Consider the following 8,890-nt stretch of genomic DNA (forward strand, 5'->3'; position numbering starts at 1 on the left):
CCCGAAAGTGTTTTAAAGCATGATTTAATTGTTTTAATTGCTTTTAAATACCATAATAAATCCATACATTATTATATCAATGTGTGACATGATATTACTTGCATACTTACTTGTTTATTTATTTTTATATATGAGATATATGCCTATATTTACCATGCGATGATAGATTTAGGTAAAATTAAATCAAAATAAGGCGTGCTCTAGAAAATCTAGAATAGGAATCGTTTCTTGCCTTAACAATAATATTATGAATACAATCATGAAATTCTTGTTTTTATGAAACACGTAATTAAATATGAATTATCAATATTGAGAGAAAGGATGATTCTGTCAAAAGCGGATTTCGATCTGTAAGAAAGAGGTATTAAGTGACGCCTCTTGACAATGCTCCCCTTGATCTGGGAATCATTTGATTATCGATTATTGATTTGAAATATTTAATTTAAAAGGAAGAATCTCTTTATAATATGATTATGATTGTAACATAGTATAATCCCTCTAAAATTAAATAATATCAAGTAGTAATTGGCTAATGACACAACGAGCGTGTGTCGATCATAACCTTCCAACATGGTAGAAAGTAGTTCTTATTTTTAAATCATTGTCGTTTCGTACTATAGCCGAGGGCTTTGATTTCGAAATAAGAAATACTTGTCTATTACATAGAGATGTGTACATTGAATTAGAATCTAAAGTTCGTTACGTGTTGCAGTCGTGGGCCGTTGGAGACTGATTCAATTGTACAAAATATTGGGTTAGACTTGACTTAGAATATTGAGTCTGTCGTGCTACAGCCGTGACTCAATTATTCAAGAGACTAAAGTTTTATTAGGGAATAACATAAGATGTAATTGACAAGAGTTGTCTGCCTATTGAACATCACATGATGTTTCATGCTACAACCGATGTTGTGTGATGGAATGTAGGATCCCTATTCCCACTAGCATTAAGAATGCTTAATTTTTCACTTATGGGGTTGTATAAATTAGATAAACTAGAGGGAGCCACTTATGAAAAAGACCCGATTCATATAGTGTTTTGAAATGAAATTAAATATTTGCTAAGTGTTTTTATGTGTTCATCATTTACAGATTTACTATATACGTTATGTCTTCTGCACTATCACTTCAGAGCATACTAGATGCTCACAAGTTGACTGGTCCTAATTTTGCTGAATGGCTTCGAAACTTGAAAATTATTCTCAAGGTTGAGAAGCTGGAATATGTGCTTGACTCACCTAAGCCTGCTGAACCTGCTGACGATGCACATAATGATGAACATGTTGTGTATCGTAAGTGGATAGATGATGCAAATGTTGCTCAATATATCATGCTAGCTTCCATGAACATTGAGCTACAGAAGCAGCATGAGGATATGGATGCTCACACTATCCTTACGCATCTACAAGAGTTGTATGATGTGGCAGGGAGGACAGCTCGATATGAGATATCGATGGAGCTGTTTGGTTGTAGGATGTCTGAGGGATCATCTGTGAATGACCATGTACTTAATATGATCAATTTGATTGAACGTCTTGGACAACTTGGTTTTAACATGGATGGGGAACTGACTCAAGACTTGGTCTTGCAATCACTTTCGGGTTCGTTTTCGCAGTTTGTTGTGAACTTTCACATGAATAAGCTGGATGTCAGCCTGGCTGAACTCCACAACATGTTGAAGACTGCGGAATCAAATTTTCCCTCTAAGAAGAGCTCTGTTCTTCTAATTGGTGAAGGTTCCAATCCTAAGAAAAGGAAGAAGAACCCTTCCAAGAAGAAGAAAGTAGGTGAGAAAAATCCGGTTCCACCAAAAGTTGAAGACCCCAAGAGCAAAGTTGTTTGCTTCCACTGTAACAAGGTGGAGCACTGGAAAAGGAACTGCAAGGTTTACCTTGCAGAATTGAAGAAGAAGGGTAGTGAGATTACCGCTTCTGTTTCAGGTATGTTCATGATTGAAGTGAATATGTCATTAAATCAAATTTCTACTTGGGTATTAGATATCTCCTGTGGTTCTCATATTTGCAATTCGTTGCAGGGACTAAGGAGAAGTAGGACTCTTGAGGAAGAGTTGTTGCTGAAGCTGTAGGATCATTTCATTTACATATGCCTATGAGCAAGACTATTGTTTTAAATAATTGTTATTTTGTTCCCTCGATTGTGAGGAATATTATTTCTATTCCCATGTTAGACTTGGCTGGATTTTTGTTTGTTATTCAGAATAATAAATGTTCAATTCTTAGAGATAACGTTCTTTATGGAAGTGGTATTTTAAATAATGGTATGTATGTATGTGACGTAGAGCATAACTTACTACAAATTGAACATACTAATAAAAGAAAAAGGGATGATGAAAGTCTCACCTTTTTGTGGCACTGCAGACTTGGTCATATTAGTGAAAATAGACTGCGGACATTGCATAAGGAAGGGTTACTTGACCCCTTTGATTTTGAATCATATCCTACATGCGAGTCTTGTCTATTGGGAAAAATGACCAAATCTCCATTTAGTGGACATGGAGAGAGGGCTGCAGATTTGCTATGATTGGTACACACAGATGTATGTGGACCATTGTCTACGCAAGCCATGGATGGATTTTCATACTTCATTACTTTCATAGATGATCGATCTAGATTCGGATATGTGTATTTGATGAAACACAAGTCTGAAGCCTTTAAAAAGTTCAAAGAATATAAGAATGAAGTGGAGAAACAAACCAAACATAGTATTAAAACTCTTCGATCAGATCGAGGTGGTGAATACTTAAATGGAGAGTTTCTAGATTATCTCAAGAAAATGGTATAGTCTCCCAATGGACTCCTCCATATACTCCACAATTGAATGGGGTATCTGAAAGGAGAAATCGAACTTTGTTAGACATGGTTCGGTCCATGATGAGCTATGCAGATCTTCTAGTATTCCTGTGGGGTTATGCATTGGAAACCTCAGCATATTTACTAAATAAGGTGCCTTCCAAATTAGTTCCTCAAACTCCATATGAGATATGGAAAGAAAGGAAACCGAGTCTTAAACACGTTAAGATTTGGGGATGTCCAGCTTATGTCAAGAAAGTTGACCCTGATAAGCTGGAATCTCGATCCGTAAAATGTAATTTTGTGGGATATCCTAAAGAGACTTTAGGGTATTACTTTTACACCGATCATAGGGTGTTTATCTCCAGATATGCTACCTTCTTGGAAAAGCAGTTTATCCTTGAAGGAAACAGTGGGAGCAAATATGAACTTGAAGAAGTTCAAGAAGCACAAACTACTACGGTTCAAGTGGAAACACCTGTTCAGACTGAACAACCTTTTATGGAACATCCCATTCATAGGTCAGGGAGAGTGTCTCGCCAACCTGAGAGGTATTATGGCCTTATCATTGAGGATGACAATGAGTTGTCAATCATTGATGATGACGACCCTATGACCTATAATGAGGCTTTGAGTAGTGTTGACTCAGAGAAATGGCAAAGTGCCATAAAATCCAAAATAGAATCTATGTATACCAACCAAGTATGGACTTTGGTTGAAGCACCTGAGGGTGCGAAGCCTATTGAGTGTATATGGGTATACAAAAGAAACATCGGAGCAGATGGCCAGGTGGAGACCTATAAGGCCAGGCTCGTGGCAAAAGGATTCAGACAAAGGCAAGGGATTGACTTTGATGAAACTTTTTTGCCTGTAGCCCTGTTAAAATCAATTCGGATTTTGCTTGCGATTGCTAACTACAACTATGAGATCTGGAAAATGGACGTGAAAACGGCCTTCCTCAATGGGAAACTTGAAGAGGAAGTGTATATGACACAACCAGAGGGTTTCTTTCCAAGGGAAATGAACATGTAGTGTGTAAGCTGCTACGAACCATATATGGTTTAAAGCAAGCTTCTCATAGATGGAACATCCATTTTGATGAGACAATCAAAGAGTTTGGTTTTATCAAAAATATAGATGAACCATGTGTCTACAAGAAGGTTAGTGGGAGTGCGGTAACATTTCTTGTATTGTATGTGGATGACATACTTCTTATAGGAAATGATATACCGATGCTGCAATCAGTCAAAGTGTGGCTATCGAAGAACTTCACTATGAAGGACTTGGGAGAAGCATCCTACATTCTCGGTATGAAGATCTATAGAGATAGATCTAGAAGAATGATAGGTCTTACCCAGGGTACATACATCCAGAAAGTGCTTAAAAGGTTTAGCATGGAAAACTCCAAAAGAGGTCTCATACCGATGAGCCATGAAGTATCCCTTTCCGAAAAGATTTCTCCTAAGACACCTGAGGAAAGAGAGCGTATGAGTAAGATTCCTTATGCTTCAGCAATATGATCTATCATGTACGCGATGTTATGTACTAGGCCTGATGTTGCTTATTCAATTAGTGTGATGAGCAAATATCAGTCCGATCCAGGTGAAGACCACTGGAAAGCAGTGAAGAACATCCTTAAGTACTTGTGAAGGACTAATGATATTTTTCTTGTTTTTGGTGGTGGATCTGAGTTGAAAATAGAGGGTTATACTGACTCTAGTTTTCAATCAGAAAGTGATGATAGTAAATCCATGTCAGGGTACGTGTTTACTCTGAATGGTGGTGCGATTAGTTGAAAGAGTTCCAAACAGTCCACAACGGCTAACTCCACAGCGGAAGCATAATATATAGCTGAAAGTGAGGTTGCAAAAGAAGCCGTTTGGATGAGGAAATTTGTTTCTGAGTTGGGAGTTGTTCCTAGCACTGAGGAGCCTATTGTGTTGTATTATGATAACAACGCAGCAATAGCACAAGCCAAGGAACCTAGGTCTCATAAAAATTCCAAACATATTTTACGACACTTTCATTTGATTAGGGAAATCATTGAAAGAGGAGATGTCAAGATTGAGAGAGTTGACACACATAACAACGTAGCAGACCGACTCACAAAGTCATTGTATCATATTCACTTTGATCATCATAAAGAGAAGATGGGTATTAGATACCAGGGTGATTGGCTTTAGGTCAAGTGGGAGATTGAAAGTGTTTGTCCTAAATCCAATCATGTATGATGAGTTAGGAAGAACTTTCTTGTATTCCTATTTGATTTCATTGAAATTAATAAAAGACTTGTTTTGGTTTAATTATGGGCTTTATCTATTTAAAGTGTTTTAAATAAGATGCTCCATAGTTTAGAGTAAAGCTTCTAGAATTATAATGAGATTATAATAGTGAGATCTTGAAGATGATAACTCTAGACTTAAACAGTTCCTGATCACAGGATAACTAATCGGATGTTAGTGGATCCGCAAAGATTGGTACATATTATGCTTGCTCCCTTCAGGAGGATGTCTGTTCTCATAGGCATTTGTGTGGTGACACTATAGCTAGTATGTAGGTGCTTATTAGGGAATAAGTTCACTGAACATGACTCGATAAGTTGAACAACTAATGGAGATTACTCACATGTCAATAGTTATTCACTGAGTGATAGTTGTACAAGTGTCCTTAGACTTGAGATCGTTAAAGTTATCTTGTATATAATGAACTGTGCTTTGGTTTAGTCCTTAGTCTCAAGGACATCCATTAGGTCTATTCTGGGCATTGGGATTTGTTTATAGAGATAGTTAACGTGAATAGAGGATCTACCCCTTCTAGTATAGGAAGAGAATATCCTATGTTATTCTTAGTATGCGAGTTCTGGAATCTCTGGCCAGAGTGTATGAAATGAGAAAGGAGTTTCTAATTTGCATTAATATGAACTTTGCATTATGAATAAGAAATCATATGATTAAATTTGATAGGCCTGACACGAGATCCATGCCTTGTATTTAATCGGGATATTGTAAGGGTAGAAGGAATTCATTGTATGGTAACTAGCCACTGACAGGTTCTTGGTATTCTAAGTAGTGAATTCATATTATCCGGATAGTCGTGATATGTTGAGAAGCATCACTCACGATGTAGAATAAATATAATTAATCAGTTAATTATATTTAGTGAATTTTAGTATTCATATAAATAATTAATAAAAGTTTAGTATTATTTATTTCTACTACCAACATAATATTGAACCTACAGGGTTACACCATAAAAGAATATTTTCTTTGATGAAATAATGAGAGAGAGAATTATTTTCTAAATAGTTTAAAAAAAGAAATAATGATTAAAATAGTTTTAATTATTATTAAAGCATTTTATAAAGATAAAATGTGGGGCTAATATATATATAGATATATTATAAAAAAACCCTAGGAGAGCCTTATAAATAGAATGAGATGGCTCATTCTAAAGGTACACTTATTTTTGTGAAAAACCTAAGAAGAAGCTAGCCTCCATCTTCTTCCTCTCTCTCTCTCCCAAAAACTCCATTTTTATAAAAGCTTGGTTTTATAAAAGCTTCATCGAAGAGGATTATTCTTGGTAGATACTGGTAGAGTGCTTCACACACTGAGAAGCAACTGCTAGCAATTATTTTATAAAGCTTCAATTTTTAAGGTATGGTTACGACTCCTCTGCTCTTTTTGATTTATATGTTTTTCTATATGTGTGATACATGATTTTTTACGGAAAAATTATTATATCAGGCTTCCGCTCATCCGTAAATTCCTTCATTAACAAACCAAGAACCCATAATTTTATAGCAAAACACTAGCTTGATTTTTATATAAAATTAAGTGATTTTTGAAAGATAGTGTGTTCATGTGCATGTTTTATTATTTCTGTTAAAACATATTGTCTCTACAAGACATATTACTTTGTTCACCATTTTAAAACAGTTCAAAAAGCCTAAAAATAACCAAAAACACATTCACCCCCCTTTTGTGTTATATTCATTATCCAACAGAAGTAATGTCACAATTTCCAGGTAGCCGTGACTAGCTCATATGCAAATTTCTCGGCACTGAGGTACCTAATTTCAGCATGATACTGGTCCGGGAGTTTGGTCGAACACAGCTAGGTAAAGCTGGAGTATCTCCTTCGTATCTGGATTCATTAGCAGCGACACCTTAGTTAAGTACTCATTAACTTCTTCAAAGGTGTTTTAGCACTTAGGTCCCCCATTCAAAGTTTTTCAACCCTTATAAGATAGCAAATAAGGGTAGTACTTTTTCGGCCCATCTGGAGATGAATCGTCAAAGTGTTGCTAATCGGCAAGTCAATTTTTGAACGTCTTTGATGTATTTGGGGGCTTCCATGTCCACTACCGCCTGAATTCTCTTTGGATTAGATTAAATGCCCCTTGCACGAACCATATAACCCAAGAGATTTCCACTCTCCACCCTGAACGTGCACTTTCTTAGATTGATTTGCATGTTGTTCTTTCTTCGAATCTCAAAGCATTCCCTAAGGTCATCTGCATGGACTCCAAAGAGGGATTTGATTAGCATATCGTCTACATAGCATTCCATATTCCTACCAATATTTTCTATAAAAACTTTGTTGAACATTCTTCAAGAGTTGCCCCTGAAGGGTTTTTTTAGCACATAAACGCAACGAAAACGTAAATTTAAAACATAAAATAATGAACCCCTCCACAGGATTCATGCGAAAAATAATATTTAATTTGTAGTTCAATATGTTTATCTTAAGAAGCTTTAGGTTAATGGAAAGATGGAGGTCTTGAATGATCACCATGTAGCCCGTCGCTGGAACGATCTACGCCTTGAAGGTATCCACACGAATGATCGCCCGGAGGATGGGTGTGTACTAGCCCGTTCTTGAGGCCGCCTTCTTGCTCTCTCTATCTCTCTATTTTATTTTATCAAATAAAATGTGTAACCCTAATTCTATTAGAAAAATATATTATATAGGCAAGAGCTAATGGGCCTCCAACCCTAAACTTAATTTTAGAGTTATTATTATTATTAAATTCGAAATTCTAATTATCGTATTATTAAGTCTCACTTAATCATCCAATAACTTAATTTCGGATTTAATATTAATTTCGAATTTCCTATTTATTTAATTAATTAAGTCACACTTAATTAATAACAAATAATTCGAATTACTTACATTTAATTTAAATCTGAATTTAAATTAAATAATCCTCCAATCATTCTTTGTGCGACCCTTTAGGTTATTATTACGTTGGCAATAATATTAAATCTAATTTAAAATCATAAACAATGAGCGGCATCTAGTAATACATCATTGTTACCCAAGTAATAATAATTAAATCAGTGATCGATTAAACCTTTTGTGTATAATGTACAATGTATTATAATCCTTTTAACCATATATTATAGATTAAACTTGAGGCATGTTATGTGTCATCCTCTTCATAATTTAATTCAGGCTTCCTTGATCGATGAGTAGACTATAACATCAAATCAACATTTGAGCATGGCCATGCATTTCATAGTCTAACTCAAACAAGAGGCCAATAATATCACTCCTAAAATAGGAGGGTTAAATCCTTTCTAGATCATTCAAATTTCTCATATGATTCATAATGTACGCAATATACACTTTATCATCACACGGTCAAAGGTAACTTTTAATGTAACCAAAGTATATTAATTTTCATATAGAAATATCATGATTTCAAGTCTAAGGACCAATACATCATTATCACTGTGAGAATTACTTATGACACAACAGACATGTAGAATCTCACATTGGGTCTTCCACCACCATATATATAATACATGTGCCTGTGTTTTGACTTTAGTATCCCTATACCTATGATCAATCAGATGTGATCATCAGTCAATATTCACACTAGTCTTAATGCATTATTATTGTCCCTTAATAATAATACTCGACTAGGGATCTTTAGGAATATCGATACTATTCGTATAATCTCATTTCTAAGGCATGTACTTAGAGATATAAAATTACATATCATATTCCAAGGACATTTATTAATCTAACATCTTATCACAAAATAAAGATATAATAAATTACTAAAGAATAATC

The sequence above is a fragment of the Apium graveolens genome, chromosome 8 (genome assembly GCF_009905375.1).
Source record: "Apium graveolens cultivar Ventura chromosome 8, ASM990537v1, whole genome shotgun sequence".
NCBI lineage: Eukaryota > Viridiplantae > Streptophyta > Magnoliopsida > Apiales > Apiaceae > Apium > Apium graveolens.